At 32.8% G+C, this 11112-nt stretch overlaps 1 protein-coding gene across 1 annotated transcript in view; it reads right to left on the bottom strand.

Moving 5' to 3' along the window:
* The window catches only part of LOC145249579 (junction-mediating and -regulatory protein-like), a 141619-nt gene extending 137333 nt beyond the window's left edge, over positions 1-4286 (bottom strand). Inside the window, exon 1 of the mRNA XM_080111278.1 lies at positions 4153-4286. The gene's annotated coding sequence lies outside the window, so the exon portion shown is untranslated. The remainder of the gene's footprint in view (positions 1-4152) is intronic.
* Positions 4287-11112: the final 6826 nt, after the last annotated feature.

The raw sequence follows: 11112 nt of genomic DNA, 5'->3' as shown, positions 1-11112 counted from the left end.
CTAGAATCGAAACCAAAATATTTAGCATTCAAGCCATGTTTTCCTACCGTTTGAGCTAATTCGATAGCTAGATAAAAAAGATCTAAAATTAAATCACTTCTAGCTATGATGGAATTTGCGCATGCGTAAAACTAATAGAAATATATCGGCAACTTGAAATGAATATGTTGCACTTCAACTTGCTGACATTTATGCACGTCGGTATGATATGCATCCATTCAAACAAAAATTTTACTCGATATAAACCATTTTTGGAATATATTATTTCCTGCTAATTTCAGCATTATGTGACCAGTAGTTTAAGTTTGAATATTTACACACACACTTTGGAAATTTTATTTTCTTAAACCTCTTTAGCCTTTTAAGCGGTGCAAAGAGGGTGGTGGGGGTGTTCGGCTCTTTGTAGTAAGAGTTAATTGTCATGACCACTGTTCATCATCACTCTCCTCGCCTCCATGAATAAAATTTTGGCAAAATTAATATACTTTTCGAATCTAGTTTTCCTTTATTCTTTTTTATTTAGTCCCCATTGGTCTACCTTTCCTTCTCCATTTTTTTTTTTTTATTTCATCTCTTCTATTTATCGTTTCCCTGAAGAAGAAATTTGATGCTCAGTTTCTTTTTAATACTGTCATAATTTTGGGGTTTTCCGATGGTGCTAACACGATTAAAGTTGTTTTGTAAATAATTCAGGAATATTCAGGTAATTTCGACTGGATAATTTGGAAATTAGAATTGGCAAAAAAAAAAAAAAAAAAAAATCAATTAAAACCATTGTTTTTATTATATGAAAACTCCATTTGTCGATTAAAAAATCTCGTCCCAATTCTGTAGAAGCGTCCAAAATTGTTTTATTAAAATTATATTTTCTTATTACGCAAACTTTTAAATAAATGTTTTTACAATTATATATTGATACATTTTTATACAATAAATGTATTGGTTTTTGAATATTTTTCTGTTCGGAAAAGAAATTCTTGTCCCCACCCCCATAACAATGGTCGCCGTCCGCATACTGCAGAAGTGCCATTTGGTTCAAATGTATCATAGGGATCGTTGGAATAGTCCTCCATTATGTTTGGTATTTACACAAATGTCTAATAAAAATCGATTCATTTTATCGTATTTTTTTCCGATTCGCAGTTGATAAGGTCACAAATAGACGTACAACATGGAAGATAAGTCAGCCTGTCATTTCGCCTATAATTGGACCGCGAATTGGAAATAAGATAAAACTGATTTTGTATTTTTTAATTAAAATTCTACTCGATAATTATTTTCTAATTTTTATTGTAGATACCTATTTTTGCCCAATACTTAAGTATATTAAAGAATTTTCCTGGTAATTGTTTTGGAAATGTGATTTTCCGGCGATGTATGTTTATGGACAAGCACCATTTCTTTTCGCTATGTTTTTCAGGATATTCACACGTAATCGCCTGAAAAAATGTAGAATCTAATTTTAGAGGGATGGAGAGAGTGTTAATCTACAAGTTTACAAAAAAAAGAAAAAAAAATCTTGTTAAGGCCTTAATTTTAATTTAAAGAAAAGAACGTACCACCTTAGTAATAACAAAATTGCTTCACCCAAACAAGCACAAATTAACGCACCCTCCAAACGAGATTCTACTTTTTGAAGGGAGGGGGCAATTACATAATAAAATTGGTAAGTGGGAAAGCTAACTTTTAATCGGGGCGGGGGTCTCACTTTCTAAGAAATAGCTTGTAAATAACAAACAAAATACAATAAATAAAACAATAACCAAAAAAACTCCCTTCATCCTACCAGTAACCTTAAATCCCCCAAGAGCATTGTTACATCTAAGATTTAATTAACTAAAACGGTTACATATGGTTCAAACGCTAGATAGTCGAAAACTGGGTGATAATTTGACGTTATATGCAAAACTATTATAAACTACCAGTTCAGTCTGACTTTGCTCGGGCCCTATGTACTGTTACTGTTCATAACTTTATGTGCATATTTATATATATATATATATTAAAAAGTTTGACTCATGTCCAGGTAACCTACATCTAAAATTTCAAGTATTTGGACCCAAAATTGGCGGAGAAGTTTGGTAGAGTCTGCAAAGGTTAACTCTGTAAACTTTGATCATTTGACAGCCAAAATGTCGCCCCCAAACTGATTCAGGCATGCGGCAAGCATGTCTGAATACCCTTTATGTAACATTTCAAATGTTTAGAACCACAATTGGCTAAATAATTTGCTAGAGTCCGCATAAGTCAAATCTTTTGAACTTTGACCCTTTGGCAGTCAAATTTTCGGCCAAACCCGATTCAAAAGCTTGCCCTATGTCCAAATACACTTTATGTCAAATTTCAAATGTTTGGAGCAAAAAATGGCTGAGTAATTTGGTAGACACTGAAGAGGTGAATTTTTTTTAATTTGGACCCCAATTTTGACCCCTTAAAATTTATTGTTTTGGGCTCAAATCAAATTAAAAAGTAACCTACATCTAAAATTCTAAGTGTTTAGACCAAAAATTGGCGGAGGAGTTTGGTAGAGTTTTCAAAGGTCAAATCGTTGAACTTTGACCCCTTGACAACCAAATTTCTGGCCAAAAACCGATTAAAAAGATTTTCCCAAATCTCAATACCCCTTGTCAAATCTCGAGCCTGTAAGACTGAAAACTGACAGAGTAGTTTCGGTAGGGAAATGTACACACACAGACAATTTCACTTTTATAGATATAGATTAATTTTTTATCCCCAGTATTTCAAGGTGCTTAAAAGTAAAATTTCATCTTACTTATGCTTTTGAGGGGGAGGGGGTTATATACCAAAGGATACTCCCCCCCCCTTTTTTTTTCTTTTTTTTTACTACAGTCAAGAGAGTCTGCTCTTTTTTACTTTCGGTTTCTGCTCTGCGAGCGGAATAACAGTGACATACGAGATATGGTCCCTTCTGATTAATGATTATCTGCCTCTCAAATAGCATGGTTTTCTTGTTTGATTGACCAGGTCTACATCCAACCAGATGGACATCAGAAACCGGAAGTCAAAAAGAGCTAACAATCTTAACCATGAAAACAAATGGCACTAGTAGAGTTTAGCATCGGCCAGCAAATTAATTGTTTTCATTTTGGGAGATGTCTGTCTGCACAAAGAAGGAGTTAATTGCTTTGAAAATGTTAAACTGCGCAAGTAAAGAAATGCACTCTCCACGGGACTGAGAAAAATAACACTAGAAAACCATGACAAAGAAAAAAAAGAAAAGGCAACAATTTATAAAAAATCAAACACAACAATATAAAATTATCGTTAAGTTGTTATTGTGTTGTTTGTTTTGTTTTTATTTTGTTATTTATTTTTGTTTTTGGTGCAAGAAGTCTACAGTTCCTCCACCTAAATAAATAAAAAATAAAATAAAAACTACAGAAAAATTTTATTAATATGTATGTACGCGTCACAAAACGAAAATATATTCCAAAAATCACGAAAATTGATCAAGTAACTTGTTTTTTTTTTATTCCAAAAATATTTTTGAACGATTTTAAGTGATTAATGTGAAATCGTTAGCATTACAAGGCTGATATCGTAAGTTGGAATTATTGTGGAGTTATCTGCCCTTGTTTTTTTATTTCAAGATGGCGATGGGAGACAGTACCTTTTTGCTTACTTATTTAATTTGATGTTTTTTATTCAGTTAAAAATAAAACTATTTAATCAATTTAAGTTATTTTTTAGAATATGTCATTACGTACCCGTCACGGAACGAACATCAAAAAGATTTTTTCTGCATTTTTTTTTTTTTTTTTAATTAGGTTAAATTCTGGACAAGAACTTTTTTTATTATTTATTTTTCGGTTTTAAGAACCAAAGTTTAAATTTGTGAGGTCGATTTTCGACTATAGTAACTCGTTAACAAACAAATCGCATCAACCATGGGGAACGATCTGTACAAGCATTAAAATTCATCACATTCTTACGTATCCTCGGGGTTTTTCCAAAAGTCAACAACACAAAACATTCCTGTCAGTAAAACGCCAGCCCAATTATTGCGCTTAGGGACCAACTAGACTCCGATTTCTTTTTTAATAATAATAAAAAAAAAAAAATAATAATTAACCATGGTTTTATTGTATATAATAAAATGTATATAAGAAAATGATAATTAAATAAACTTACCTTGAAGGTAGAAAACATCGAAGCGACTGTTTTCCTTTTTAATTATTTTTCCGATTATTTTACCTCTTGTAAAAAAAAAAATAAAAAATAAGTAAATGTGATCAAACAGCTGCTAGTACAGCCATTTTTACTTCAAGTAAACAGAAAACCTGAATTAAATCCATTTTCAGTCCAGTTCGTTTTTTCTTAATTTTCTTTATTTAATAATAATAATAATAATAATAATAATAATAATAATAATAATAAACTATAAACTAATTCTTTTTATTATTAAATTAGAGTAGGATATAGATTTCCATCCAATCTGTTAAAGGTCTTTGTTGATATTCCGAGAATTAGATCATTTTGCCTTCGTTTATCTTAGCAAAGGTTGGCGAAATAGTTTCTTATTCTTTTCAGTGTTTGTATAAAGGTGCAAGTGCGTGTTGGTTCTACCTCTCCGTTTCGTTGTTGTGATTCACTTTCTCATTTCTGCAACAGAAAAAGTCACTCTCAATCAAGTATGGAAGCAGCCAAGTGCAACGTTAAACGCGCCTTCTCACTTGTTGTGTACACCGCAGTAAGAGAATGCGGGGAAGTGTTTTCTTTTCCTGTTGGGCGACAGTCTTTATTCTTAGGCTATTTTTAACTCGTACGTGTTTGTTGCGAGGATTGTTTACAAATATTATTTTTTCGGTCGTGTTTACGTATTTATTTATATTGTATGAAGCCACATGCATCGAGCGTTATTTTTTATTTATTTATTTTTTCCAGAAAAAGGGGGATATTATATATCAGCATGGTATTTAGTAGAAGATATCGCGTTTCGTATGCTAGGTCCGACCCCCCACCCCCACCCGGTCATAAAAAAGGACCACGAAAGTGCATTAGTATCAATTAATTGTTTTTTTTTTTTTTAATTATTATTCTTGACATATATTCGACAAGTTATTAAGAACAAAGAATCCCCCCCTCTTTCTCTCTTCTCTTTTAATGAAAGTTTGGTATACGGAGGTTTGAGCCAACCGATGAAAATATCATTTTCACTTTTCAATTTAAAAATGTTCGGGTTTGTATTACTGTACACATAGATTCGAAAAAGTTGTCAAAAAACAAATATATAACAAATAAATGTTGTCAAAGGCAAGATAAGTTACTTTTCTACCTAACTGGATATATTTTTTGTGTTTTTATTCAATGTAACATGTTTATTCAGCTCGAAAAACATACAGTGTTTACCGATGTATTGGAAAAGTCAAGATGGCGCCTCACTCCCTCTTTAACACTGTAAGTTTGGGAAAAGGTGTTATAAATAAAAAACTAAACAAAATACGGTTAAAAACCCGCCGAATATATGTCAACCTATGTCACGGTAACATTTATTGAGCGAGTTTTAACAGTATTTTATCCAATTTTTTTTATTTATAACACCTTTTCCGAAACCTACAGTGTTAAAGAGAGAGTCAGATGCCATCTTGAATTTTCCAATACATCGGTAAACACTGTATGTTACATTGGATAAAAACACGAAAAATATATCCAGTTCCTTTGATAACATTTATTTGTTATATATTTGTTTTTTGACAACTTTTTCGAATCACCCAAATATTCTATGTAATATTTTAGATTAATAAACTCAGCTATCCACTCCCAAAAAATGAGGTTTTACTTTTTAGGCGATTACATGTAAATACCCTGAAAAATAGAAGAAAAAATACAAAACAATTACTTTAGAAGTTAAAATGGGGGGATAAGTTCCGTATATAAGAAACCTAACGTTAACGTGAGCAATTTTTAAATCATTTTATCGCTAACCCTAAGTCCGACTGGCAAGTTGTGAAACCATATGTAATCGCATAAAGAGGTAGACCTGTCCCTTTATAAAAATATCGAATTTATCTTCTTAAAAATTATGGTTAATTGTCATAAAACGCTAGAATTGACAGGAAATGGGGATCATTCTATATTAAATTTATATCCGAAACTGATCCCCACTCTAAAGTCTGAAATAATTATATTATTTAATTAGTTGGAATGATTATTGAGATGAGTATTATTTATTCATTTATTTACAGTGCAATAAATAAATGAATGAATAATACTCATCTCAATAAACATTCCAACTCATTAAATAATATATTACCATTCGGTACGGACCCGACAATGGAAGATCAGATATAAAAGGTGTATTTATAAGACCAAAAAATCCAACCTTGATCGCCCATTGGGGCCCGTAGTGCAGTGGATAGAGACATTGAATCGCTACTGTTCCAGGTGAGCATTGTCTGAAGATAGCGGTTTCAATCCTACCTAAAACCGGCCAGAGGCTTAGTTGGCCAAAACGTGGTGAGACAAAAAACAACTATGGAAGGCAGTAATTTCTGAGGATGCAGTTAGGTGATTCGGAGTTCCTATCTCGTTGCGGTTACCACCTGACGAAGGCCAGAGGAATAGTTGGCCGAAACGTCGTGAAACAACAAGTAAAAGATGAGGATAATAGTCCGCAATAAATAAATGAATCTAAAACAATTGTTTTGTTTGTGTCCTTTATTTTTCACCATACTTTGGAGCATGTTCACACACAATTGCCTACAAAAGCAGAATCTCATTTTTTTATGAGGGAGGGCGTTACTCTACAAAAATACTGTATATTATTTAAAAGAACCTAACCATTGTCATTTTTCTGTAATATTCTACCTTTATACCGTACGTTCATTTCATCAAAAAGCAAAATGAGATTCTACTTTTGGGTGTCGATTCCATATAAACAGCCTGAAAAACTTGGGCGGGGGATCAGTTTGGAATATAAATTTAATGCAAAATGATTACACATTTATGAACCATCTGGCATTAATGATTACCCACTTCCTTACGAGATAGCGTTTTTAAGCACATATAATCAAATATTGTGGTTTCTGATTTACAGGTGTTTGAACTGAATCACATGTGAAATGGAGCCCGAAAGGAGGAATCGTGCAGTGATCTCGTTTTATTTTTTGTATTTAAAAGGACGCACACCACAGGAAAATTTTGATGAAATGAAAGAAACACATAGTAATGATGCGGCTTCATATGATCTTGTAAAACGCTGTCATTTGTGAATTCAAACATGGCCAGAATTGTGTGAAAATTACTCTCTGACCTGGTCGACCCCATCCCCCTTGTGCCAGTGATGAATCACCTGTCAGTCATGTTGAGGCTGTCATTTTGGAAGATTAACCTGTAACTTTTTGCTAAATAGCCCGAAAGGTCGAAATTTTTTTTTTTTTTTTTACATGGGGGTCACCACTTATCAAGGTTCGGAAGCCACTCAGGGATAAGGGTTATTTTGCGTGTACAGTAATCAATGGAATAGTATCGTAGTAATCGTTAGTATTGGAGATTTGATAAAGTGTCTTACTTAAGGGGGCGATTCATCAGGAATTTGTTTATGTGGACTTGAAGATATCCAAATTGTAGTCAGGTGGGAAACAGGCAAACGGAAGAGAGTTCCACAGGCGTGCACTTCTAAGAAAGAAGCTTTGTTCATGGAATCTACATTTTGATTTAGGCACAGATAAAGAATGGGGAAAATTACTGAGAGTGGTTTCAGCTAGACGGGTGTTTTTCGTGAAAGATTGGCGAGGGGGACCAGAGATTGGAGCTTGGACGAGCACTTGCCGTGGAAATAACGATAAAACAAAGACAGGCTCGCAATGTCTCTTCTGTGGGAGAGAGATTGCAGGGAAGAGGAAAGGGCATTCCCCACTAAGCCACGAAGTCTAATAATACAGGATTTGTGAAAACTATCATTCATGACTATTTCCATATGGATAAGGTATCTCCCAGAGAGATTCCAAGGTTACTGAGACATTTCCAGAAGTGAGAATGAGTTGAGTACTCAAGGATAAATTGGGAGATGTGCAAAGAAGATGAGTCAAAGTTTGTCAAAAGACTGATTAAACAGGATGAAATCTGGGTCTATCAACATGATCCAGAGGCCAAAGCTCAGCCAATGCAATGGAAGCACTTGAACTCATCACCTCCAAATAAAGCAAGGGTGCAGTTCTCTGGCAAGGCCATGCTTACAGTTTTCTGGGTACCGGCCGGAATAGTGATGACAGATTTCCTGGCAAAAGGTACCACAATTCCAGGAGCCTATTATGTTTCATTTTTGAAGAAATTAAGAAAAGTTATCAAATTCAAAAGACAGGGCAAGATGAGAAAAGATATCCTCCTCCTTGCAAGAGAATGGCAATGCAAAAAATAAATAATTTTTTTCAAAGGTGTGTATGGGAACTGCATAAATCCCCTGAAACAAATAAATAAAAAGAAATACACTACCAAATAATGTAAAATAAACTTTTGTTTATTTTCATTAAAAGAAAAGAAATTACTTTTTAGTGTGCACAAAGGTGGCGTCTTTATGAAAAAGGAAGAGAGGAAGAAGGTGAAAACTTGAGAGCGTGAGAGAAAAAGTCCTACTATGTGTTATGGCGAAGTGAGAGAAAGACAAAGTCAAGCAATGTTCTTTGACATGCGAGAAAAACTGTCATTTCAGCTACTGACTTTCACTCGGCGAGCATTGCTGTTGATGTCAGTTCTCCTTTTCTCTGACAAGAGAAGTTCTACCTTTTATATTTCTTTAGCGGCTCCCAGAGGCTTGCAAAAATAAGTTTTTTTAAATCGAGCCCTGATTGGTCAAAAATTCATATGTTTGACAGAAAAAAACCCCTGCTTTCAGCTATATCAGTCATTTCTCAAGCATCCTGCTTTTTGACCCAAGAGGTTTGGTGTAGGTGAATGCTGTAATTCCTGCGCGAATGAATTTATAAGTGTTAATGTGTGTGTGTCTTAGAAAAATAAAATAAGAAACAGCACAGGTTATGTGCATACTCTAGAGAGCCTTGCCACAAGCTTGAGAACAAAATTCTACCACTCATCATGGTCTATGAATAGGGGTCGATTATTTGGTTGTGTCATCAGATTTTACTAAAGTACATACTTGCTAAACTGCCTACTAGACACCACCCTAGATTTTTGTTCATTAAATCCACCTATTTATTTAAATTCTAATTTCCAACCCATATACAAGTCTTTATCAGGACAATACAGACAATTTTTTTTTTACCCGGTGTGTTATTATTAAGTCATTCTGATTTATTGAAAATTGAGATTTTTATTTTTAAGTCTGAATTCAGACTCTTATATAGGTCGAATATTAGAATTTAAATAATTAAATATATTTATAATATTAAAAAAAAAAAAATTTGATTGATCTCTGAATCGTATATATTTTTTTTCAAATTTCAATGCTTTCAAACAGTCGAAATACTCCTACAACTTGCTCCCATATGAGCACCAAAGCACAAAGCCACTGGACATTAAAAAAATCTCAATCTTCAAAAAAAAAAAAAAAAAAAAAAAAAAAAAACCTCAGAAGACTACATACCCTATTAAAAGAAAATATATTATCTGTATTTTCCTGAAGAAAACTCTTATATAGATCGAATATTAGAATTTAAACAAATAAATATGTCTTCCCCCTCCAATCTGTATTTTCATTGGTCTCTGGACCGTTATATATATATATATATATATATATATATATATATATATATATATATATATATATATATATATATATATATATATATATATATATATATATATATATATATATATATATATATATATATATATATATATATATATATATATATATATATATATATATATATATATATATATATATATATATATATATATATATATATATATATATATATATATATATATATATATATATATATATATATATATATATATATATATATATATATATATATATATATATATATATATATATATATATATATATAACGGTCCATATATATATATATATATATATATATATATATATATATATGCTAGCAAGGAAACCCTACGTTACCCAGGATTGAGTATGTATCAACGAATGTTCCACACTCCCATACTTTTATTGACATTAAAATCACTCAAATCGCCCATTTTTCAATCAAATCGATTGATTGCCTACTCTAGTTAAGGACCCATCATGGTGTACTGGAAGGAAGCCTCACATGCTTCCCCGCAGTGACAGTCCTCAGTACATTGTAGTTTACATTGCACTATAGAGAGCCTACAATTGATTTTATAAAATTATTTTTACATAACGGCTTGAATTAAAGTTTAACATGCAAAATTCATGTGTCATCGTCCAATTATGTTTTAAGCAGAAACATTTATTTCAAAAGCGCCCCTGTCATTTCAAAGAACCTACTGTTAATTTTACATGCCGATCCTTTCTGCTTGTGCAGTAATAAAACTTCCTGAATGCACCTGTGATGTTAGGGTGTATAAGGGGTTAACTTTACTCCAAATCGCCTGTTCCTGCTTTCATTATATTTTTTTTATTATCAATACTTATCGAAAACATTCTGATATAAAGCTTATCTAAGAAAATGCCAGGCACATAAAGTACATTTGTATGAAATTTCCAAACATTAACCCAGCCTTCCCTAGTTGTTGTTTCACAATGTTTCGGATAACTACTGCTCTGGCCTTCGTCAGATGGTAACCACGACGAGATAGGAACTCCAAATCCCCTAATTGCATTCTCAGTAATTACTGTCATCCATAGTTGTTGTCGTCTCACCACGTTTTGGCCAATTAAGCCTCTGGCCGGCTTTTGGTAGGATTGAAACCGCTATCTTCAGATAATTCTCACCTGAAAATGTAGAGATTTAAAGGCTCTATCCACTCTGCCACGGGCCCCAAAGGAGATTTGGAGTTCCTATCCCGTCGTGGTTACCACTTGACGAAGGCAAGAGGAATAGTTGGCCAAAACGTTGTGAAACAACAACTAAAAATATGAGGATAATAGTCCGCAATAAATAAATTAATAAATAATACTCATTTCAATAATCAATTCCAATTAAGTAATATAATTAGCCCAGCCGTTTAGGAGTTCATAAGGAACGA

This window comes from Euprymna scolopes, chromosome 28 (assembly GCF_053919585.1).
Source record: "Euprymna scolopes isolate OS-2025 chromosome 28, ASM5391958v1, whole genome shotgun sequence".
Lineage (NCBI taxonomy): Eukaryota > Metazoa > Mollusca > Cephalopoda > Sepiida > Sepiolidae > Euprymna > Euprymna scolopes.
Note: the sequence above shows the minus strand (reverse complement) of the source record. Positions and strands in the feature narration are given on the sequence as shown.